This window comes from Oryctolagus cuniculus, chromosome 4, assembly GCF_051225735.1.
Source record: "Oryctolagus cuniculus isolate XC-2025 breed Fujian yellow rabbit chromosome 4, ASM5122573v1, whole genome shotgun sequence".
In the NCBI taxonomy this organism is placed as follows: domain Eukaryota; kingdom Metazoa; phylum Chordata; class Mammalia; order Lagomorpha; family Leporidae; genus Oryctolagus; species Oryctolagus cuniculus.
Genome location: NC_142870.1, coordinates 172884183 through 172908241, shown reverse-complemented (window position 1 = coordinate 172908241; position 24059 = coordinate 172884183). Strand labels below are relative to the sequence as shown.

The 24059-nt window shown below is 46.1% G+C and overlaps 2 long non-coding RNA genes across 9 annotated transcripts in view; one reads left to right on the top strand and one right to left on the bottom strand.

The window, feature by feature from the left end:
* The window catches only part of LOC103350379 (uncharacterized), a 231001-nt gene that overhangs the window by 104122 nt on the left and 102820 nt on the right, over positions 1-24059 (top strand). For all 8 annotated transcript variants that reach the window (XR_016232936.1, XR_016232933.1, XR_016232934.1 and 5 more), the window contains exon 2: positions 68-176. This is a non-coding gene — a long non-coding RNA (uncharacterized LOC103350379). The remainder of the gene's footprint in view (positions 1-67; positions 177-24059) is intronic.
* LOC138849414 (uncharacterized) lies at positions 7925-12070 on the bottom strand. Its single transcript, XR_011388276.2, has 2 exons — positions 11940-12070; positions 7925-8582 (listed from the first exon to the last, which is right to left on the bottom strand). It is a non-coding gene; the product is annotated as an uncharacterized LOC138849414 (long non-coding RNA).

The following is a 24059-nucleotide window of genomic DNA, read 5'->3' as shown; positions in this document are numbered from 1 at the left end:
CTTAATCCCTCTAAGGGCAGTACTTCCAGCGACCTAACCAGTTTGCCCTATGCCCCTTCTCTTAAAGGTTCTCCAACTTCACACCAAGGACCAAGCCTGCAGCGTGTGAATCCTTTGGGGACAAACCACATCTGATAATAAGTGAAACTGAGATACAAGAAGAGGCAGAAGGAAAGGTAAGTGGAAGTTAATAAATATTATCTGAGGTTTGAAAATAAAGAAATAAAGAAGTAAATATTTGATTAAATCAAGAAGCCACTGGAAAAAGTGTTATACAAGGATACTCCAGGTAGAGGTACACATGCAAATAGGAAATTTAAAAATCTGTGGGATAGAGGATGTTCAAAATGATTCCAGGGAGAATGAGAGCAACGAATTGTTTCCTTTCGCATCAGCTTCTTCTCCTTGGTTCAGAACTTATTTTTTTGTGTTTAAGAACCAGTATCCAAAAGGCTTATTTCTGGAGCTCTCATTGCCAAGGTCAGAAATGGTGTAGGCAAAGCTCCTGTCTTCCACCATTTCTACCACACTCACTCCCCCACCCCAGCCCAGAGAACTCTGTGTGAGCAGTCGGTCTTGCCGAACAGCATCTAGGGCCCTTCCTGAGACGTTGTTCACATTGGCCACGGGCCCTCCATAATCAGTATTCTACACAGATTGTATCTCTTTAGAGCACATAGCACATGGCTTGAAGGAGGTGACTTCTGGACTGACTCTCAGCCTTGTAGTTGCTGAGCTATTGTGGTTGGAATGCTGTGTCCCTCCCTAATTCGTGTCTTGATATCTAAACCCCAATGCAGTAATTTTAAGACCTTTGGAAGTGATTAGGTTGTGAGGCCAGAGTCCTCATGAATGGGGTCAGTGCTTCCATAAATGAGGCTTGAAGGAATTGGTTTAGCCCTCCTGCCAGGTGAAGATGCAGAAGAAAGTCGGTGTGTGTGAGGAACAGGCTTTACCAGACACCAGCTCTGCTAGAGCTTTGATCCGGGCTTCCAGCATCCAGAACTAGGAGCAGTACATTCTGTGCTTATAACTTTCCAATTTTTTTCATATCAGCCTGAATGGACTAAGACACCCAACAAATTTGAAAGAAGGCCAAGATGAATCAGAACACTAGATACTCTAAAAGAGACCAAATTATCTTTTAAACTAATATTACGAAAGAAATATTATGAAATATCACTTGACTTACGCTTTTTGGAGGATGGAGTAGACTTACGTCCCTCTATTCCTCCCAATATCTACAAGTGAAAATACGGCACATTTTGTGTCAAACAAACATAAGAAAATCCTGGAAGGTGGAGAGGAGGTAGATCAACTAGGGATCCCAGGGCCTAAAGCATAACATGGTTGAAAGTTCCCTGGGTTTTAATTCGCCTCACATAGACAGAAGTTGGGGCCAAACAAGAAGGTAACCTAGAAACATCAGTGGGCTCAGATTAAACAATCTTCAATGAAAGTCTTTTCTTCCTTTAGCTGTAGGACCAGGAAAGAGGCAGCCTAGCAAGATAGAACACTTTTAGATAATTGCTGTACTCCATCCAAAAGCCACAGCAAAAAACTGAGCAGGGGCTGAATGGACAGCCCAGACTTTCAGACATGCTAGGATGCAACGAGGCACCCCAACATGTCTGCCCTGTAGGGTCATGGGAGACCACATAAGTGAGGCCCTGGGCTTCCACTCATGTGGTGATGATGGTATCCTTCCCTGCTGGAAGGGGCTTGAGAGCCTGGTGAAGAGTCAGGACTGTCACCACTGGAAACAAGTAATGAGAACACCACATTGTGATGTCAGTGGAGACCACATGGGGAACTAGAATGCTTAGACTATGGGTCCTGCCCAGGAGTGACAGGAGCTCCCCTGTCGGCTCCCAGCAGGTGCTGTTAGAGAACCTGGGCTTCTGCCTTCACTCGGCCGCAAGGCGTGATGCTTCTTTTCCTCCCACAGTCAGAGAAACCTATCTGAAGCAGAAGATTTAAGGTTTGAGTCTAAGTAGAAAATGTCCTCCTCCCTCCCTCCCTCCCTCCCTCCCTCCCTCCCTCCCTCCCTTCCTTCCTTCCTTCCTTCCTTCCTTCCTTCCTTCCTTTTTGTTTATTTGAAAGTTAGAGTTACAGAGTGTGAGAGGAAGAGAGAGAAGGCGGGGGGAGATATCACTCTTCCAGCTGTTGGTTCATTCACCAAATGGTCTCAAAGGCCAGGGCTGGTCCAGGCTGAAGCCAGGAGCCAGGAGCTTCTTCTAGGTCTCCCACGTAGGTGCAGGGGCCCAAGGACTTGGACCATCCTCTGCTGCTTTCCCAGGCATGTTAGTAGGGAGCCGGATTAGAAGGGGAACAGCCGGGACTGAACTGGTGTCCGTGTGGGATGTCGGCATCACAGGAAACACTTTATCCACTGTGCCACAATGTCAGCCGCAATGTCCAGATTTCAATCAAAAATCACTTCTCAAACCAGAATCAGGAAGACCTCAAACTGAACAACAACAAAAATGACAATCAATAGATGTAAAAATCAAGACCACAGAGATGTTAGAGTTATCTGACAAATATTTCAAAGAAGCCATGACAGAACACGCCAGTGACCAGTTATGAACACAGCTGAGACAAGTCAGAAATTCAGAAAGGCTCAGCAAAAGCAATGGAGTGTCTCAGAGAGCAAACAGAAGATACAATGAAAAGGCAAATGGAAATTTTAGAAGTGTAAATATAAAACAGAAATGAAAAATTCTGAGGGTGGGTTTAATGGCAGAATGAAGTAGAGAGCAAATGTAATCAGTGTAAACTGAAAGATGGAATAATATAAATTACCCAATATGATTAACAGAGAGAAACTCAATAAATAAAGAATAACACCTCAGGGAGCCTCTGGGGTCATAACAAAAGTCCTAACGTTTGTGTCCCTGAGGACCTGGAAAGAGGACTGCTCTGAAAACAAACTTCCCAAGTCTCGAGAAGTTGAGAAAACCTCAATCTGTTTTAACTAAGACATTCACATCAAGACATACAACAGTTAAATTTCCAAAAGCTTTAAAATATTCCAAAAATATAAAATTTCCAAAAATATATATAAAATATAAAAACTAAGAGAATTCATGAAAGCAGCGGGAGAAAAATGGCACGATGCTGATAAGGAAAAATAATTTGAATTTCAGATTTTTCATCAGGAAATCATAGAGACCAGGAGAAGGTGCTATAATATTTTTTCATGTGCTGAGAGAAAAGAACAGTCACCCCATAATTCCATATCCAGTGAAAATTTTCTTTAAGAATTAAGGGAAAAATCGAACTCCCAGAAGAAGGAAAACTAAAGAGCTAGTCACTCGAAGATATACTGTAAATATGGCTAATAAAATCCCATAAAATTAAAGGAAGTGGTCAATGTAGGAACACTGGAACACTAGGAAAGATAAGTCAAAATATGGGTAAAATATAAAAGGCTTTCCTTCCTCTCTTGTGTTTTCTAATTACATTTGATGCTTCAAGCAGAAAGTAAACACTTTTTGATGTGGTAAGTAAATAAATAGGAAATATTTAAGAAAATTATAAATGGAGAGGGTAAAGGGAAGTACATTTCCTATTAATTAGAACCAATTAAAATAATGATACTAGTTAACTGTGGTAGATCATGTATATATAATGTAATATCTAGAGTAATCAGAAAATTATGAAAAGAGATGGCCTCAAAAATGCTACAAACAAGTCAAAATGGAATTCTACAAATGTTTCAGGAATCTACAGGAAGTATTAAAAAAAGAGAATAAACATAAAAAATAAAATGGCAGATTTAAGCTCTACATTAATCATTTATTTTAAATATTTATTTATTTGAAAGAGTTACAGAGAGAGGTAGAGACAGAGAGGTCTCTCATGCGCTGGTTCACTCCCCAGATGGCCACAACTGGCTGGAGCTGCGCCGATCCAAAGCCAGGAGCCAGGAGCTTTTTCCATGTCTCCCACATGGGTGCAGGGGCCCAAGGACTTGGGCCATCTTCCACTGCATTCCCAGGCCACAGCAGAGGCTGGATTGGAAGAGGAGCAGCCAGAACGAGAATTGGCGCCCATATGGGATACCGGCCAAGGTGTTAACCTGCTGCACCACAGTGCCAGCCCCTATGTTAATGATTATATGAAATGTAAATTGTCTAAATATACCAATTGAAAGAAATTGATGGAGTGGATTGAAAAATATGACTCAGCAATATACTGTCTACAAGAAACTTACTTCAAATATGATATAGGAAGGCTGAAGGTAAAAGGATGGAGAAAGCTGATGTAAACAAAGGAAAGCATGACTGACTATATTAATATATGATAAAGTAGACTTTAGAACATATAAACAACAGAGGGGACATTATATAATATAAAAGTAACTACATAAAGAATCTCAAACGAATATATGCTAAATATACATTATATATGTCTCAAATGAATAAGTGCTAAATATACATTATATATGTATGTCATAGACATATAGTATAATCCGTAATTATAATTGGAGACTTTAAACCTCTTATCAGTAATTGACAGGACATACAGAAAATCATCGAAGATGAAAAGAACTCAATATTATTTATCAACCCACATAATTGAATTGACATTTATAGAACACTCCACCCAACAGTTACAGAATAAACATTCTTTTCAAGTACCCACAGCGCATGTACCAATGTAGGCCACATCCTAAGCTATAAGACAATCAAACATTTTAAAACAATTGAAATTATATAGAATATGTTCTCTAGCAGCAATGGAATCAAATGAAAGATCATTTACAGTAAGATAATAGGAAATACTTGGAGATTAAACAACACATTTCTAGATAATCCTTGGGCCAAAGAAATACCAGAGAGATTAAAAAATGCATTAAACAGAATAAAAATGCAATTGCAGTGCATCAAACTTTCTGAGACATAGCTAAAGCAGTGCTTAGAGGGAAATGTAAAGCATTAACTGCATATATTTAAAAAATGAATATAGATGGCAAATATTCACATGAAAGGATGTTCAGTCTCATTAGCTATTAGAGAAATGCCAATCAAAACTACAATGAAATGCCACTAGACAGCTATCAGAATGGCTAACAGAAAGCAGGGCCACACCAGACCCTGAAAAGGATGCAGAGAAACCCTATCACTTATTCGTTACTGGGTGAGGATATAAAGTATAAAATGGTCCCACCCCCTTGGAAAACTATTAGGCAGTTTCTTTTTCTTTCTTTCTTTCTTTTTTAGATTTTATTTATTTATTTGAAAAGTAAAGTTACAGACAGAGAGGAGAGACAAGAGAAAAAGATCTTCCATCTGCCGGTTCACTACCCAAATGGCCACGGCAACCAGAGCTGAGCTTATCCAAAGCCAGGAGCTTCTTCTGGGTCTTCTATGCAGTTATAGTGGCCCAACCACTTGGACCATCTTCCACTGCTTTCCAGGCCACAGCACAGAGCTGGATCTGAAGAGGAGCAGCCGGGACATGAACCCCATATGGGATTGTGGTGCAGCAGACGGGGCTTAGCCCACTATGCCACAGTGCCGGTCCCTAGGCAATTTCTTAAAAAATGGTACTACCACAAGACCCAACAGTAGCACACCCAGGCATTTATCCTAGAGAAATAATAATTGTGTTCACACAGAACCTTTACATGAATGTTTATAGAACTGTTATTCATAATAGTAAAAAACTAGAAATGATCCAAATGTTCTTCAATGGAAGAATGACTATCTGGTTTATAGTATACTACTCAGCAATAAGAAAAAATCAGAAACTATTGGTCAATGCAACAACCTGGACGAACCTCCAGAGGGTTATGCAGATATGCAGAGTGAAGGCAAACCATTCCCCAAAGGCTGTGTACTTCATTATTCCATTTATGTAATATCCTCTAGATGATTCTAGAAATTCTAGACTTGAACAGCAGATGATTGGTTGTGAGGAGTTACAGTGGGATTTCAGATTCAAGGGAGTTGGATGTGGGGGCAAGGGTGACCTGAGGAATTCTAGTCTTGATTGCAATGCTTCCTGCCTTGGCTCTATCAATGTTAACATCTTGTGATGCTGTTCTGTGGTGTGTAAGGGTTTATCACTGGGAGAAATTAGAATTTCACTAGGGAAAATTGGGTAAAAGGTGAATGGACTTTTTCTGTGTTATTTCTTACAAATGCATGTAAACCTATAACAACCTCAGAATAGAAAACGCAATGAAAAGTCCTTCAGCAAAAGTAATATTGTATAGGGGTGAGCATTTCCATGGCAATGAAGACAGTGCTTGGGCACCTGCATCCCATATCTGAGTGCCTGGATTCAAGTCCCAGCTCTGCTCCCAGTTCATCTTCCTGCTAACGTGTACCCTGGAGGCAGCAGGTGATGGCTTAAGTGCTTGCGTTCTCACCACCCTGTGGGAGGCCCAGATTGAGTTTCTGGCTCCTGGCTTTTGCCTGACATATTCCTAGATGTTGCAGGGATTTGGAGAGTGAACCAACAAATGAGAGATTTCTCTATCTCTTGTCTCTTGTCTCTACCTCTCTGTCCCTCAAAAATAAATAAATAAATAATACATAAATAAATGAATTCCAAAAAAGTAATTAGCTATGGAAGGCACACAGGCTCAAATGTCGTGATTCAAACAAGTTAATTTCTTGTTCATGTAACAGGTCCAGGAAGATGCTAAAAAAAGACAGGTGATTTTCTCCACATGATAATTTAGGGACGCAGGTTCTTCTGTCTTGTAGCTCCAACATCCACTAGGGCCTTCCGCAAGTGGTTGAGCCTGGGCTATTGTACCTAGGGCCTTGCTGGTGAAAGGAGGAAGAGGGCGTGGGAGTGGCCCAGCGTCCCTGAAAAGTCTTGACTGAGAAGTGGTTTGCATTTTGGGATTCATTCTGTGGCTAACATGGCAGCCTCCAGCCCCAAGAAGGTGTGGGGAAATGAAGTCTATTGCAAGAGCAGCTTCTGAGGTGAATGGTGGTCGGGGTGAACACACTTTAGTAATGGGTTTCTGCTTGTAAAGTAAAAACATCCAGGAAATTTGGAAGTATATAAATGAGGAAAACGAATGCCCTGGCTTTCTTGTTTTATTCTCCTTATCCCCAGGTAATGGTGTGCAGTGCTTCTTTCTAGACTTTTCCTAGATATCTACATGTGCAATCCTAGATGACCAGTCCCCACAGAGAGACTCACCAAAGTGAGCACACGCTTGACCTTGCATGGTAAACCTTCTCTTTTCACTTACCAACTTTTTTTTTTTTTTTTTATTGTTCTCTCCCTCCCTCCTCCACTTCCACACCCCTCTCCGTCCCTGCACACACATACACACACACAGTTTTTCATTTTTAAAAAAACTCCTGCAGTGCTGCTGACATGTGGTGGAGCGGTTAAGACTCTGCTTGGACAGCCCACATTCCTTGTCTAAGTACCTGAGTTCGAGTCCTGGTTCTGCTTCTTATTCCAGCTTCCTACTACTGTGCAGCCTTGGAGTAAGTGATGGCTCAAGTACCACCCATGTGGGAGACCCAGCCTGAGTTTCTGGTTCCTGGCTTTGATCTGGCTCAGCCCTGGCTGTTGCAGGCAGTTGAAAGTGAGCTAGCAGATGGAAATTGTCCGTCTGTCTCTGTCTTGCTCTGTGTTTCTCTGTCCCTGTCTTTGAAATAATAGATAAATAGCCTCATATTTTGTAACACAGAGGCACCACTGCATTGTTTGTTTATATTATTATAGAACCATTCCATCTTGCCCCATATATATACTATTTCCAATTTTATGCTATTATAAGTAGCACTTGTTAACTTTGGGCAAAAAGCTGTTTCTGTGTTTAATATTTTTCCATTTATGAGATTCAGAAATAGAATTCCTGGGTCTAAGACCACTGCATTTAAGTCTTGCAAGTTTCCTTTTTTTTTTAATGCCTCTTTTTTTGAATGCTTCCATACATGCCTTTTTGTTTTAAAGATTTCTTTATTTATTTGAAAGAGTTACACAGAGATAGAAGGAGAGGCAGAGAGAGAGAGAGAGAGAGAGAGAGAGAGAGGTCATTGCTTCTCGGCCTTTTGGCTAAGATCAAGTGTGGAGAGAGAGGTCTTCCATCTGCTGGTTCACCTCCCAGTTGCTGCAGTGGCTGGAGCTGTGCCGATCCGAAGCCAGGAGCCAGGAGCTTCTTCCGGGTCTCCCACGCGGGTGCAGGGCCCCAAGGACTTGGGCCATCTTCCACTGCTTTCCCAGGCCATAGCAGAGAGCTGGATCAGAAGTGGAGCAGCCAGAATTTGAACTGGCGCACGTTTGGGATGCAGGCACTGCAGGTGGCGGCTTTACTCGCTACGCCATAGCACCAGTCCTGCTTCCATACATTTCTGGTCAACAAAGTTTTCCTCTCAAAGGTTGACCAGATTTATTGAGTTCAAAAAGCTAAATTTTATTTCTGGATCTGGTTTGAATTTTATTGTTATTCTTCTTGGTGTTTACGATTCTCACATAGTAAGTATGTGGAAAAACAGGCCTAAGACCCTATCTCATTCTTGAAAAATTGCAGTTTCTCTTTCCCAGGCGATTTTCCAATGAAAGGCATGTCCATGGCCAGTCTTCTCAGACGCTGTTCTCTGTAGGGGAGAAGGCAGGGGTGGCTGAGGTCATTCATACACACAGTCCATGTTTCTCAACTTAGCAAAGCTGCCAGGAACTTGACCATTCCTTCCTGGTGACCACTCCCCTCTGAATTTGCTGCTCCTGATGCTGGATCTGTCTCTCAGCTCCACCAGTAATCCTGCTGTGGTCCTTCTCATTGCTCTTCTCTGAGAAACTTGTACTTTTTTTTTCTCCTTTATATCCCTGACTTATGGCCTTTCTGTCTTTGTAAAGGCTGTAAAAACATCCTAAGCATTCCTTTTCTGTGGTATTTTATTTCAGTCTCAGAAGGTTTCCCTGGGTTCTGCCCTGCACCTCAGCGATTTTGCCAGCTTCCTCTCTTCTCTTCTGTGTCCTGCCTGTTCCCCTGTGTGCCTTACGCTTGCCTGCTTCTATTTTACCATGAGAGGGCAGCAGGGGCAGGGCCCTGGGAGCCGCCGGTGGGAGATGGCAGAGGTCTGGGTTGGCATAAGGGGCTGATGGATAACTGTTGAGCAGGCAGTGTGTCTATACAAGCAGCATGCAATTTGACACTTGGATGTCCTGGTCAAACCTTTGTGTGCAGGTTTATGTGCACGTGCTCACCAGTGTGCCTACTTGTGTTAGATAACACCCAAGAGAAGCGGGTAAAGGAACCAGGAAAACAACCTTTGGACAGCTGAAAGAAAGAAAAGTATCAGGGACTTTAGACAAGTTCAGGAGAAGCATGGAGGAGTCCTCCGAAGAAAAGTTTTCAGCGTGTTAAGGACGCTCTCCTTACATAAAAAGGTGGTGAGGACAGAAGCTGGACTGTGTGGAAGTAAGGAGTAATGAGTAACGGGTTGACACTCGTGTTCTGGGTTCTGAAGGCCTGTGTTCGGGGGCCACTCTCACCACCTCCTCACTACTTGACACTGGACAGTCGTCTTGACTCTGTGAGCCAGGGGCCACCCTTGCCGGCCTTGTTGTGAAGGTTAAATGAGACAATGCTTGTGCGTTGTTCAGGGTTTGAAAGAAGCCCAGCTGCTGTTGGTAATGTACAGACGTTTTGGTAAGGGTTTGACTCTAAATTGGTGGTGGGGTCTGTGCTGGGTTGTGGTTTCTTCATCTAGCTTGGGCCTAAAGTAGCATCAGGTTAGCCAGGATAGTTGTTGGCAAGATCTGTGGGTGTGGCTTAAAGCAAACACCAAATGGAACCTGCCAGGATGGCCTGGAACCCACGTCTGTCCACCTGCACACTTGGTACTGTGGCTGCCATGCAGAGGAAGATGGAGTCCTTCACCAGGACATCACAGGGGCACGTGGAGAAGCTGGAGGAGGAGACAGAGCAGGGGCCACAGGAGCTGCTGGGACCCCTGTGCGTGAGCTGCACAGCACCTGTGCCTCCCACTGACCTTTAGCGCGCAAGGCATTTCCACTTCTCACATCTCACACAAGGCTTCCCTTGCAGCCTACACGCACGTGGAACCTTCAGGGAAAGGAACCCTGGGAGAGTTTTCCCAGCTTCACTGTGATATCCTAGAGCAAAGCCCACAGTGCCAAGATGAGAGAGAGATGCAAATGAAAAGACATGATTGTGTGAAAGTGGATAGTGCAGTGACTGGCAGAGAGAAGGCTCCAAACGCTTCAGTGCTGTCCCCCAAGAGAGGCATTATCCCATTAAAGTAGTTAAAACCTGGGCACTTAGTGGGTGGCACTAAATGTTAGCGGCTTTTTTCTCTCTAAGTAATGAGGACAAAGAGGCAGAGGGTCCTTCGTCTGAGAAAGCCAGCCACAGGATGCAGGGAGATGGCCCCCAAGGGTCCACTGGTGGACAGCTCTCTGCTGCTTCCTGTCAAGCTGGCAGGGTGGGCCTCTGTCCTCCTGCAGCTGCTGCCCAGGGCACTGCGCCCTTCGCTGGGCACAGAGCCCCTCCTTGGTCCCTGTCGAGCTCTACCTTCCTCCTGAGGAGAGGCTCACTGTTGCCCTAGGAACTTGGTCCCAAACAGGAGCTTCATGTTTCCCACGACAGGTGTCATAACTGCATCTTTGCAGTTCTGGCTTATTTGCTTGGGCTGATCTCCCTGACTCGGACTCTTCACCCTAGGAAGGCCTGCCTCAGTACACGCACCCTACCCCCAAGTCCCGAAACACTCCCAGCCATGTTAGGAGGGCAGTGGGCTGCCTGCTGCAAGAAGCCACACTGTGCTCCCCAGGGAGTCTGTGCTGACACGCTGTGCACTCCCATGAAATTCTGATCTTCACATACAAACCAAAAGTGTACACATAAGGGGTGAAGAATCTTTAACAAGCCCTCTGATTTATCCCCTCCATGCCTCAGTTTATTTGTGTGGAAGATAAGGATGTCAGCCACCTTCCTCAAAAGGATATTCTGAGCTTTCACATAGAAGACTTGACATTTATTAACTAGGGTCATAGGAAAGCCCTGATTTAATCTCTGGAAGAATGCTTTGAGTGCTGCAGACATAGGGACCATATAAGCATAAAGAATTTTGCCCATAGCTCTTGAAGGAGGCAGTGGTCTGTCAACAGGAGTGTGGGCCAATCCCTAGTCCCCTGTGCTCCGCACTGGTGTCCAGGCAAGCAGAGGATCAAGGATGGACTCAGCACCTCCTATGCTGGCTTGTTAAATGTTCATATACTCGGCAAAGGATTTCTGGAAATATTTACCATTCAAGAGGATACAGTCTTCTTGGTCTGAAGCTTATAGTAGGGCAACAGCATCTTGATAGGGTACTACTACTCTTGGGGTCAACAGCAAGCCACTTGGGACCTTCCCTATACCACAGACTGCACCATAGCATAAACATCTCCCTGAAGTCTCTCAACAGTCTTTCCTGCTGGGCATTATTATCTTGGGGGCGCAGAAAGGTTAAGTAATTTGTTCAGGGCCATAAGCTGGCAAGGAATTAGATCAGAATTTGAACTTAGGTTGTGTGCTTTAAAAAACAAAATTCTATGCTCTGCTCCCTGTATTATCAAACACTAAGAGTTGCCTCCACAGGTTCAGTGTTTGGCATTTTACTGTGTATGTTCTTTTCTGTGATCCAGTGGTAATGTAAATAAAATGAAGATGAAAGGATGATATAATTTATAGATATAATTTAGAGTACACAATTAGATTCAAAAGAGCCTTAGACTTATATAAGAGCCAATAATGTTGTCACTGTTCCCGTGTACTTATGAAACCGATTATACTCCTTGGAAGAAAGATTGTGTAAGAAGGAAACTGATAGTAGCTGACTTGGTGTGGAAGGAAGGCCAAATGCATTCAGGGCTGGGACTCTCCTGGGAACTGAAGAATACAAAGGTTAAGGAGGAATCAGAAACATTATTTTAAAAAAGGCACTTACTGTGCAGTAAATTCATGGAGCTTCAGGCCATCCTGTGTCTGCTGTTTGGTCAGGGCCATGCTTCCTGTTTCTCCAAGAGTGTGCAGTCCCCAAGAGGCCCCCACTGGGCCTCGTCTGTGTGTGCTAGAAAGGGGGCTGTCCAGAAGTTGCCTGTTTGCTGTAGTTGTCCAAGCCTCAAACCAGAAACCCAACAAGAATCACTTTGTGTTCAGCATGAGAGGAAGGCAGTCCAATAAGCCTGCACTGCACCCACACCACCAGTCAGCCGAGGTGATGGACTAGTGAGTCGTTGGAGGTAGGTGTTAAAATGATGACGTGAACGTGGAGCAGGGAGACTCCCACTGGCTCGCCAAGTCGTGCTATGAGAGTGTGTGAGAAGTGTCCTGAGAAGCTGAAGGTGGACGTGGGTGTGCCAAGGCAGGTGCTGGGGCGAGGGACTTGCGGGAACAACCCTTGGAGCTCTTCCAATTCATTGTTCTCCAAAGAGGGTTTTGTAGGAGTTAAAGATGGCATTTGTATGATTTATCATTCTGACTGTCATCTGCATGCTTTGGGAGTAGTAGATTTTGTCAAAAGGGAGATCCCAGGTCCTGTTGAAATTTTGGAGGGGTTGAGTATATACGCAAAGTGAAGAGAGGAGCCCCAATGTGCTGCTGGAGCGAATGAGGGGAATTTGGAGCTCAGAGGGGCAGGGAGGTGGTAGCAAGCTAAGTGCTAGGGCTCCTCCCGGGACCTCCTTGCTGTCACGGTCAGGTCAAGTCTTCCAGACACAGCGCTTGATTTATGGGAGTGGATATCTTATAAATCATGGTAGAACCCTGAGTTCCGGAGTTCTGCCTCCATCCTGAGGTAGTGCAGTCAGAAGCAGCTTGCAAGGGCATGGGAACAGGGGAGGGCTCAGAGCGCAAGTCTCGGAAATTCTAGCGAATGCGAGAGAATCCGTGGACTTTCTGAGGCTATGGACATGAGACTGCAGGTAACGCTCCCTAGAGTTCAAGGGATGAAAAGGCTGCAGCTGGTTCCTCTATGTTCACTATGTATTCAGTTTAATCCCCAAACCAATCATCATCCCGTTACTATACGTAGAGAAATGTGCTGAGTGCTAGCAAAGTATTCAGCCACGTGGGCCACAAATGGGTGTTGCTGACATTGAGAAAAAGACTTCTTCCTTCCTCAGACTGTCTGTAATCTAGTAAGAGGGAGGGACAGGCAGCAGCCAGATTGCAAAACAGAACAAGATAGGAAGTGCTGGCAGGAGGCAGAGGCTTGAGAGCAAGTGATTATCATGGGCTGTGGGTTCAGAGAGGACTCCTCTCAACACACATGGCACGCATTTATGGAGATATGATTCTCAAGTGCCTAGCAGGTGCCCTAACTGACGCTCAGCCTTTCTGTCTAATTGTCTGAGCAACTCCAGGGGGTGGGCACTGTTTGCTGCACGGGTCACAGCTGAGGAAATGGGCTGTGACTTTCATGCAGCTCCTGAGTGTTGAGCCAGACTAGATCCCTCCTCACCTGAGCTCTGCAGCTCACCCCTGCTCCGAATCACGACGCTGTAGTTTGCGAGAATGCCTGGGTGAGAGGCTTACAGGTCCTGATTTAGAGTGCCGGTTTCTCATTTAATTGAAGACCTGGACTTATTCAATATACTTTACTTTTTCTTTTTTTTATTATTTTTTTCTTAGGTCTTCCTTTTCTGTTGGTTCACCCCCCCCCCCCAATGGCTGCTGCGGCTGGTGCACCGCGCTGATCCGAAGCCAGGAGCCAGGTGCTTCCTCCTGGTCTCCCATGTGGATGCAGGGCCCAAGGACTTGGGCCATCCTCCACTGCACTCCTTGGCCAAAGGAGAGAGCTCGACAGGAAGAGGAGCGACCGGGACAGAATCCGGCACCCTGACCGGGACTAGAACCCAGTGTGCCGGTGCTGCAGGCGGAGGATTAGCCTAGTGAGCTGCAGCACTGGCCAATACATTTTACTTTTCACACCACTCATAATTTAAGACTTAGAAGTGATAAAATGCAAATGCTTCCTCCTGATGCCTGACCCGACCTGTGCTGTCTGTAAAAGCAAGGGAAATGAGTAGGGGAGATGCACAGAGGGGTCTTGGCGGGGGCAGCCCTGTCAGTAGGTACTGTTCAAGTTGTTTCTGCAAAGGTGGCGACGGGTCTGTAACATCACACCCTCACCTTGTGACTGGGCCAGGCCTGTGGTTCCCTGCCAAGGACCAGGGCGTAATCAGGTCTCCGGTCCAGGTCTGGAATCTGATCTCTATCTTGGTGTCTTTGCTGATGGACCTAACCTCCTAGAGGCAGAGGGCATGGTCATCTTGAACCACTCCCCGCGTGTGCTAAGAGGTGGGGGAGCCTGCTGCCAAGGGCAGTGCCGGCTAGGGATGTTTCTGACCAGGCCGATACTCTGTGGCACTTCCAGCTTGTCCAGTTTCCTTGGGCTTCCTGCTCCAAGGCAATCAAGCCTAACATTTTGAAGTTTAGCATCTATTCACTGGAAGAAACTAAAAAAAACACCCCCACCAGTGAAACACGAAGGGAACACTGCCAACTAAGTGGTTCTGGCAGGGCCCTGCAGTTTCAGGGGAGCTGAGCTTGGGCTGGGGCCTGCAGAATAGGTGCCACTGCCCAGGCTAGGCGGCATCTACAGCCCTGGGGTGGCCACCGGCGGGCTTTGTGCAGGGCGGTCACAGCATGCACAGCGGTGATTCTGCCTTTGAGGGCGACTCCAGGAAGAACCACCGCCAAAAAAGGCTTTGCAGCGATGGAGGAGCTGTGAGCACACGGTGCCAGCGAGACGCTGCCAAGCAGGCTGGCTGACCCTGCCGCCCCGCCATGCACCTCTCGTTGTTGCCCTATATGGCCGCGGGCTCGGCCCAGTGACTGGTCTCCCTCATTTCCTGCCTGCCTCTCTCTCTGGCTTCTGAGAGTGCCTCCTCTTCTTTTCAGCTGTCTCAAAGCGAACTCTTTTTTCACTCCAACCTCAGGTAGAGCCCCTAAAGATGTTAGGTTTCACTCACATTGCACGATGTGCCATAAACCTCTTCGGTTTCTTCCTACCTTACCGCCCTAGCGAGTTAAGTCTCCTTGTTCTCTGCAATGTGATCTTGATTAGACATCATTTTCTCTCACGTGTTATCAATGACTCATGGCTGCGTAATGACTGATCTGTCTCGAAATATAAAGTGTACTTGGGAAGCAAATTGTAGACAGCCCAGAGTGGAAATGCTCGTTATCTAACCATCTCCTTATCATCTGATAAGAACCCCCCTGTGAGCCTGCGAGCTGGCCTGCAACTCCTTATCACACAAAGCTGCAAGCCACTGGGACCAAAATCCACCCTTCTTGTCCAGCAGGCATGGGACTGGGGAGGAGCAAAAAAATTTCTTTTTTTTTTTTCTCTTTATCCCCTGATGCTATGAAATGTGTAAGACTTGAGGAAGAGGCTATTTCCTTAAGGAGGCTGGATTATTTCTGAGTTGTCATAAGGTCTGTGGTGGAAGTAGTGATGGCGACAGTGGGGGAGGAAAGGGTTAAAAGAGAGAGGACCACGGAGATGCCTTCCACCCAGGACAGGCAAGGTGATTTTGCTTCTCGTAAAAAACAGGCAGGGAATAGCTTTGAAATCAACCGGCTGAATCCGAGGACAAACCACTGCTTACGTCTTCATCAGGGTTCAGTATGAATCCCATCTGTGAATGAGTGGTGTGTGTGCGTGTGTGTGTGTGTGTGCACGCACGCACGCGCGCTCATGCTGCAGCTCTACCTCAGTATGGGGTCCAGGTGGCCTGGGGCGGTGCAGTCTTGATGTACTTTTGGTCACACTGAGGAAACTCTCCCCACTCTTCTCTCTCATCCTCGAGAGGCGAGAAGTCATTGCTTTCTTATGTTGGTCACACGTTACTGTCCTGCTGTTGGCGTTTTCCCGTTTTCTTTGGTTGGCCTTTTCTGCGTTTTGGGAGACCTGTCTTTGTTCCTAACCTGTTCATCTTTCGCAGCCGTCTTCATGCACAGCCATGGGGCTCTGGGCTCAGTTCAGTTTCTCCCATCGTCTCTCTGCCTTCCCAGCTGACAGTGTGATGCTGTCTACTTCCCATCAGTGCTGTAACCAAAGGCTACGAACTTAGTGGCTTAAGCAATGCAGATTTAGTTGCTGACAGTTGTGGAGATCAGAAGTCCCACATGGCTTTCCCTGGGGTGGGGCACGAGGGGTTTTTCTCCAGGGTTCCAGGAGACGCAGCCTCTTCAGCTGAACTAGAGCCCTGCAGGGAGGAGGCTCCGCCCTTCTAAGCAGTCAGCTTGGTGTCCATCTCTTGTTGCTGTGGCTGGTCCACTGAGGTTGCACCCTCTAAGTGAGGGCTCTGGGAGTATCGCTTCCCCAGCAGACACAGAGCCCTCCCTAAGGGTTCTGAGAGATAACAGCCTGCTTGGTCTCGCTCCAGTGCCTGGTGCTGCCCTCTCCTACCCTGCTGGGTGCCCCGTCTGCACCCTCACTTGAGTCCCGCTCTGCTTCCTAACAGAATCATTGCCCCCCCCCCCCGCCCCACTTCTCTTTCTGCTGAGCACGCGATACTGCTCAGATGGTTGACTCTCCTCTGAGTATGACAAATGTTTCCCGAACGCGCCCAGATTTATTTCCAGCATGGGCTCAGCGGGGTCTGCCTTGCACTGCTTCATTACACTGAATTTTATGGTTTTAATATCACATGTTTTCAAGAGTCATAAACTACCTTGCTAGTGTTGAAGGTTTCAGCTTTCCCCACTGTGACCGCAGAGAGATCAAGCAATGGTGGTAGCGCTGGGGACACCCAGCTTACTGCTTGGGTCTCTATACACATTGTGTGTATGATAGGGATGTGGCCCAAATCGCAAATCTTTGTTCTTCTGGCCGTGGAGATGTTTGTGTATTTGCTTCCATTTTGCTTTTTGTCATTCCATGAAAAATCAATTCTGGGGTCTTCATCTTCGGTATTGGTGTAGAAGGGATAAGGCTGTATGTGGATAGATTCTTATCTGGACCGGCCATTTCTCCAGTGATATGAATATGAACTCTGCTTGGAATGAGATGTGGCATAAAGGAGTACGTGCCCCCCCATCCATCCCCAGGACCCTGCCTCCGCCCAACCTCATCCCCTCTTCCTTATCAGCTCCTCTCATCTGTCAGCACCCAGTCTTCCTCTGGGATGCTAATATTGCTCAAATAGTCAACACTCCAAAGTGAAGGGAGCGTGCTGTTGTCAACATCTGAGCTCAAAAGTCAAAAACGTTACATTGTTGCCACCAAGTATATCTCCTCCTCACCTCCACAAAATTCCCTCCCTCATAGTCTATAACTTCCAGTGAAACTAAAGTGCTTCTCGTGTTGGGAAACAGAAACAGAAAGGGCTCAGAAGCTGCCTTGTTTCGGCCAGCGCTGTGGTGCAGTGGGTTAAATCTCCATGTGCAGTGCCTGCATCGTGTAAGGGCACCGGTTCAGGTCCTGGCTGCTCCATTTCCTATCTAGATCCCTGCTAATGGCCTGGGAAAGCAGTGGAAGTGCTTGGGCCCCTTTACTCACTACTACTGGAAGAAGCTCCTGCCTCTTGGCTTTGGATCAGCCCAGTTCTGGCCTTTGCATCCATTTGGGAAGTGAACCAGCTGGTAGAAGACTTCACTCTTTGCCTCTCCCTCTCCCTCTCTGTAACTTCCCCTTTCAAATAATAAATCTAAAAAAAATAAGCTGGCTTGTCACTTCCAATCTGCAATTTTTATTTTGGAAACTGAGGCCCTTGATAAGCCTGAGAGCTTTGGTCTTGGGTGGAGCCTGCTCCTAAGGGCAGCGGTGGAGCGCCAGCGTGCTCTTGCAGGTCGCGGCACCCTTTCACCTGCGCACTCATGACACGCTTTCTGCATTCCTTGTGCGGTTCCAGTTTCCCCCAGTGGCTTCCAACAAGTATCTGTTGATTTTGCTGCAAAAATGATAATCGTGTGTCCTAGTCCTTTTTATGCTAATCTAACAGAGTACCACCCACTAGGGAATTTACAACAAAGATAAGTTTATCGGTTCATGGTTCTGGAGGCTGAGAATTCCAGTATCAAGGTGATGGCTTCTACTGTGGCCCTTCTTGCTATTGTTTCATGGAGGAGGGGGGAAGGGCAAGGAGAGGACACAGCGTGAGAACATGGTAACAGTGTTAAGCCAGGCATGAGAGCCCTCATGACCCAGTTACCTCCCATCTGGCTCTTCCTTCCAACACCACTGCATTGGGTATCAGTTTCCTACATAGGAGCTTTGGGGGACACACTCAAGCCAAAGTACTCTGTAATGGCCACAGAAAAAGCCACGTCTTGAAATGGGAAGTCTTGAATCCGAGTCTTCACCGTGTCCAGATTTAGGTACTCTGAGACATGGCCACGTCTCGTCTGTTCACTATGTCGTGTTATGCTCACCAGTCTTTTTTTTTTTTTTTTTTTTTTTATTTTTGACAGGCAGAGTGGACAGTGAGAGAGAGAGACAGAGAGAAAGGTCTTCCTTTGCCGTTGGTTCACCCTCCAATGGCCGCCGCGGCTGGCGCGCTGCGGCCGGTGCACCGCGCTGATCCGATGGCAGGAGCCAGGAGCCAGGTGCTTTTCCTGGTCTCCCATGGGGTGCAGGGCCCAAGCACCTGGGCCATCCTCCACTGCACTCCCTGGCCACAGCAGAGGGCTGGCCTGGAAGAGGGGCAACCGGGACAGAATCCGGCGCCCCGACCGGGACTAGAACCCGGTGTGCCGGCGCCGCTAGGCGGAGGATTAGCCTATTGAGCCACGGCGCCGGCCTATGCTCACCAGTCTTGTAGGTGGTACACACTGCAGCTGTGATATGGTGCCCCCCAGATGAGGCCCTAATTGCCTTTTTAAAAAAGATTTTACTTATTTGACAGGTAGAGTTACAGACAGTGAGAGAAAGAGACAGAAAGGTCTTCCTTCTGTTGTTCACTCCCCCAAATGGCTGCAACAGCTGGAGCTGCACCGATCCAAAGCCAGGAGCCAGGTGCTTCTTCCTGGTCTCCCATGTGGGTGCAGGGGCCCAAGCACTTGGGCCATCCTCCACTGCTTTCCCAGGCCACAGCAGAGAGCTGGAATGGAAGAGGAGCAGCCAGGGCTAGAACCGGTGCCCACATGGGATGCCGGTACCACAGGCAGAGGATTAACCTACTGCGCCAAAGCGCCGGCCCCTCAATTGCCTTTTGAAAATTGAACAATGTAATCAGCAGAGAGTAGATTAAGGATAATTGAAGCTCACTTTGCAAAGAGTCACTCCCAGCTTTGGTAAGACTGACATGATGGGCCTCTGAGGAGAGGATAGTCAGTTATGGAAGAATGCGTAAGATTGGAGCAGTGGCCGTTTAAGCACTGGACGCTGTTCTGTTCCATAGCAGTCCAACGTGATGGATCCCATCAGCAAAGTGGTCTCATCGTGCCCCTGGTTCTCTCGGGCTATGTCAGCTGGATGCCATCAGACGTGCCTCCAGCTCCACACTCACTGAGTGCACTTCCCAGTACGAGGGGATAGCACATCACTATCAACGTGGTGACTATATGTTTTTCAGTATCGATTCATAAATTATCTTTCTGGGCTTATGCAACTTCTTTTGTGGTTAGTAAATTCTGGGAAATGGAGTTCTCAGCACACTGATATGTGAGATTTCTGAGTCTGCAAGGCCAAGTGTAGGAACCTTGGGCCCTAGGAAACTCCTAAATGTAATGCAAACTCCTCTCGTGACAGTTTCTACATCACTGCATGCTTTTCTTTTTTAACTTTTATTTAATAAATATAAGTTTCAAACATAAAACTTTTGGATTATAGCAGTTTTTCTCTCCATAACCTCCCTCCCACCTGCGAGCCATCCCCTCTCCTGCTCTCTCTCCCATCCCATTCTTCATTCAGATTCATTTTTAATTATCTTTATATACAGAAGATGAACTTAGTATATACTAAGGAAAGATTTCAACAGTTTGCACCCACACAGACACACAAAGTATAAAGTACTGTTTGAACACTAGTTTTACTACTGTTAATTCACATAGTACAACACATTAAGGACAGAGATCCTACATGGGGAGTAAGTGCACAGTGACTCCCGTTGTTGATTTAACAATTGACACTTGTTTATGACGTCAGTAATCACCCGAGGCTCTCATCATGAGCTGCCAAGGCTATGGAAGCCTCTTGAGTTCACAAACTCTGACCTTATTTAGACAAGGCCATAATCAAAGTGAAAGTTCTCTCCTCCCTTCAGAGATAAGTACCTCCTTCTTTGATGGCCCGTTCTTCTTGCTGGGATCTCACTCACAGAGATCTTTCATTTAGGTTTTTTTTTTTTTGCCACAGTGTCTTGGCTTTCCATGCCTGAGAAACTCTCATGGGTTTCTTAGCCAGATCTGAATGCTTTAAGGGCTGATTCTGAGGCCAGAGTGCTGTTTAGGGTATTTGGCATTCTAAGAGTCTGCTGTGTATCCTGTTTCCCATGTTGGATGATTCTCTCCTTTTTTTTTTTTTTTTTTTTTTGACAGGCAGAGTGGACAGTGAGAAAGAGTAGAGACAGAGAGAAAGGTCTTCCTTTTGCCGTTGGTTCACCCTCCAATGGCCGCCGCGGCCGGCGCACTGCGGCTGGCGCACCGCGCTGATCCGATGGCAGGAGCCAGGAGCCAGGTGCTTTTCCTGGTCTCCCATGGGGTGCAGGGCCCAAGCACCTGGGCCATCCTCCACTGCACTCCCTGGCCACAGCAGAGAGCTGGCCTGGAAGAGGGGCAACCGGGACAGAATCCGGCGCCCCAACCGGGACTAGAACCTGGTGTGCCGGCGCCGCTAGGCGGAGGATTAGCCTAGTGAGCCGCGGCGCCGGCCCTATTCTCTCCTTTTTAATTCTATCAGTTATTATTAGCAGACACTGGTCTTGTTTCTGTGGTCCCTTTGACTCTTAATCCTATCTTTATGATCAATTATGAACTTAAACTGATCACTTTAGTAAGATGGCATTGGCACAACTGCATGCTTTTACTACAATAAGTTATAAATCCATAAAAAATATCATCATGACAATAATAACAATGTACTCTGTATTGTAAGATATGAGACTTGCAATAATTATTGCTTGACTGACATAGCTCCAACATTTAGCTTTGCAGACAAAACCCTCCTAGTCATCAATTACTTAGGAACACTAGAGGCGTTGTTAGAGGTTCAAAACAGGGTTCTGCCTTTTATCCAGTTATGTGGCCTTGGGCTGATGACCTAATCTTTTTGAGTTTCGATTTCTCCATCTGCAAAATGAGGACAGTGCTCATCAGATTCAGAAATGTTGTCAGAATAAATGGATTCTTGTCATGCAGTGGTGTTCTTAGCAGGGTGAGACTGCCCCCAGTCTACTCTAGCAATGTGGGGTTTGGTTGTGTACCTGCAGGATCATTATTAAAATCGGAGTTATATTTCATTTCTTACCCCACCTAACATGAAGGAAAGAAAAGAAATCCAGTGCCTTATAATTAAGAACTCACAGGTCCTTTGAGTTTCTCAGAAAAACCTTCATGGCATTTCAACACTGATTGCCGATTTCATTGTAATTTTTCTTTCTGTTAAAACTCCCTGACTCCAATTCTCTAGGTTCAAAATTGAAGTTTCCAGGAATATCTTTGGAATCTCTTCGTTTGTAAGTGGTTCCTTTAGAGTTTGCTCTAGGATATTCTCTTAGGAAATGAGTTGAGTCATTCATGCTAAATGTGGAAGGGGAGGCTGTAGTGGAGAGCATGGGCTGCCACTTCCTCCTGCCCAGGCGGTCTCTGGGGGAGGGCTTGGGGGTCTTTGCAAGGTGTCTTTGATTTCAGCCCTGCTGTTGCTTGCTCTTGATCTCCTTGTTTCCGAAAGAGCACACTGCCAAAAATAAATAAGATAGATAACCTGAGCACTTTAAGGATTTATTTAATAGTTACCTATTGAACTGTATATTGCAGATCTGAGTTTTCTCAGTATCCATTGAACATCTATAAAGACCAATCAGGTATTAGAGCACAAACTAAAATGCCAGTTAATTCCTCAAAGTAGAAATCACATGGACCATATTTTCTACCACAAGGCACAGTGGTTTACTTACACATCCACACACACACACACAATACATACATACATACAGACACATACACATGACATAAAACATCCAAGTGAGAAACAAAAACTGTAGTTACAGAGATTTATAAATGAATTGAAACTTGGGGACCAGTGCTGTGAGGTAATGGGTAAATCTGCTGCGTGCGGTGCCAGTATCCCATATGGGTGCTGGTTTAAATCAGGGCTGGTCTACTTCTGGTCCAACTCCCTGCTAATGTGCCTGGGAAAACAGTGGAAGATGGCTGAAGTCCTTGGGTCCCTGCACCCACGTGGGAAACCCTGAAAAAGTTCCTGACTCCTGTCTTCAGATAGGCCCATTCTGTTGTGACCATTTGGGGAATGAATCAGTGGATGGAAGATCTCTCTCCCTCTGTGCCTCTGCCTCTCTGTAACTGCCTTTAAAATAAATAAATCTTAAAAAAAAAAAAAAAAAAAGAAATGGAAGCAGCCATTTAATATGGGCGAAGCTGAACGCAGAGGAAAATTTATAGCCCTGTATTTTATCATAATGAAAGCATAAAAGTAAATAAACTAGGAACAAGACTTTTAAGAAACTGTAAAAGGACTTAATAAGCAAATGAAAGCTCTGCCATGCACATAAAAAGGTGGAATCTGGTGAGTAACTCAAGCACCTGAGTCAGTGAGGCTTGATGGAGAAATTCTCAGCAAGTCCATCCTGGTTCTTGGAAATAGGTTTTGTATTCTTCTGGGTTGTATTTTCAGGACATCAGTGTGTGCTGCCTTCCATGAAGACATGGATGGTGTTCAGTAGCTGATTCAAATGGACAGTGAAATGATAAAAAAGTCACTTTTCAGTTTTAAAAGGGAATAATTAGGCCGGCGCCACGGCTCACTAGGCTAATCCTCCGCCTGCGGCGCCAGCACACTGGGTTCTAGTCCCGGTCGGGGCACTGGATTCTGTCCCAGTTGCCCCTCTTCCAGGCCAGCTCTCTGCTGTGGCCAGGGAGTGCAGTGGAGGATGGCCCAAGTGCTTGGGCCCTGCACCCCATGGGAGACCAGGAGAAGCACCTGGCTCCTGCCTTCGGATCAGCGCGGTGCGCCGGCCGCGGCGGCCATTGGAGGGTAAACCAATGGCAAAAGGAAGACCTTTCTCTCTGTGTCTCTCTCACTGTCCACTCTGCCTGTCAAAAAATGAAAAAAAAAAGGGAATAATTAAAATAAATCGCTATAATCTTGTTAACAGTTCGAGGTACAGTTAAAATTTCTATTACCACAAGAAAATGGAAGGCTTTACAACATTTTATTGGAAGCCAAGAAAACACATAGAGTCAAAACATCAGGTGTTGTATAAAAGTGTAACAGAGCTGCAACTGAGAAAAATCTAAGCGATGGTTACAGGATGTCATTATGCTAGTCTTAATTTTCTGCCCAAGTTAGCTTTTAAGGGTTTTTGTTTTGTGCTGAGTCTGTGGAACACACCTGCTCTTTCAATTTCCTGGGGATGCTCTTTGGGCAATGCTGGACTTTCTTTTATTCCCAGATTTCTAGCAGCCTACTCCATGCCGATCGGTGTTTGCTAAAGCTGTCAATCAGAGTACACAAAGCCCCTCTCCTCCCTGAGTGCTCCCCTCCTGGGTGCACGGGTTCCCTTCCTCCTGACTCCCCTACAGACTCAGACTCCAGAGTAGATCATCTCTCAGCCTTAATTATCCCGATGAGTGTGTGCTTTGCCCTTCCCCATGGTGTCAGCAGTGTCTCTGCGGAATGTAGGAAGAGTGGGGTCACAGAGGCAGTGTGCTTGTTGGTGATCCTAGCATATGAGAACTCTGCACTGCAGGGCTTCCCAAGCAGTGTGCTTTGGAATGCTGTCCCAGGAGAGGCTCCCCTGTTCTAAATCTCTGGTTATTCATCGAGACAATCAATGGAGTAAAGGCTGTGAGGAGTCCTGGATGCAGAAGTCAGACTCACTTTACCTAAATCTAAGTTTCTGATTGAATACACAGCAGAGCTGCCTCCCCTACTGGG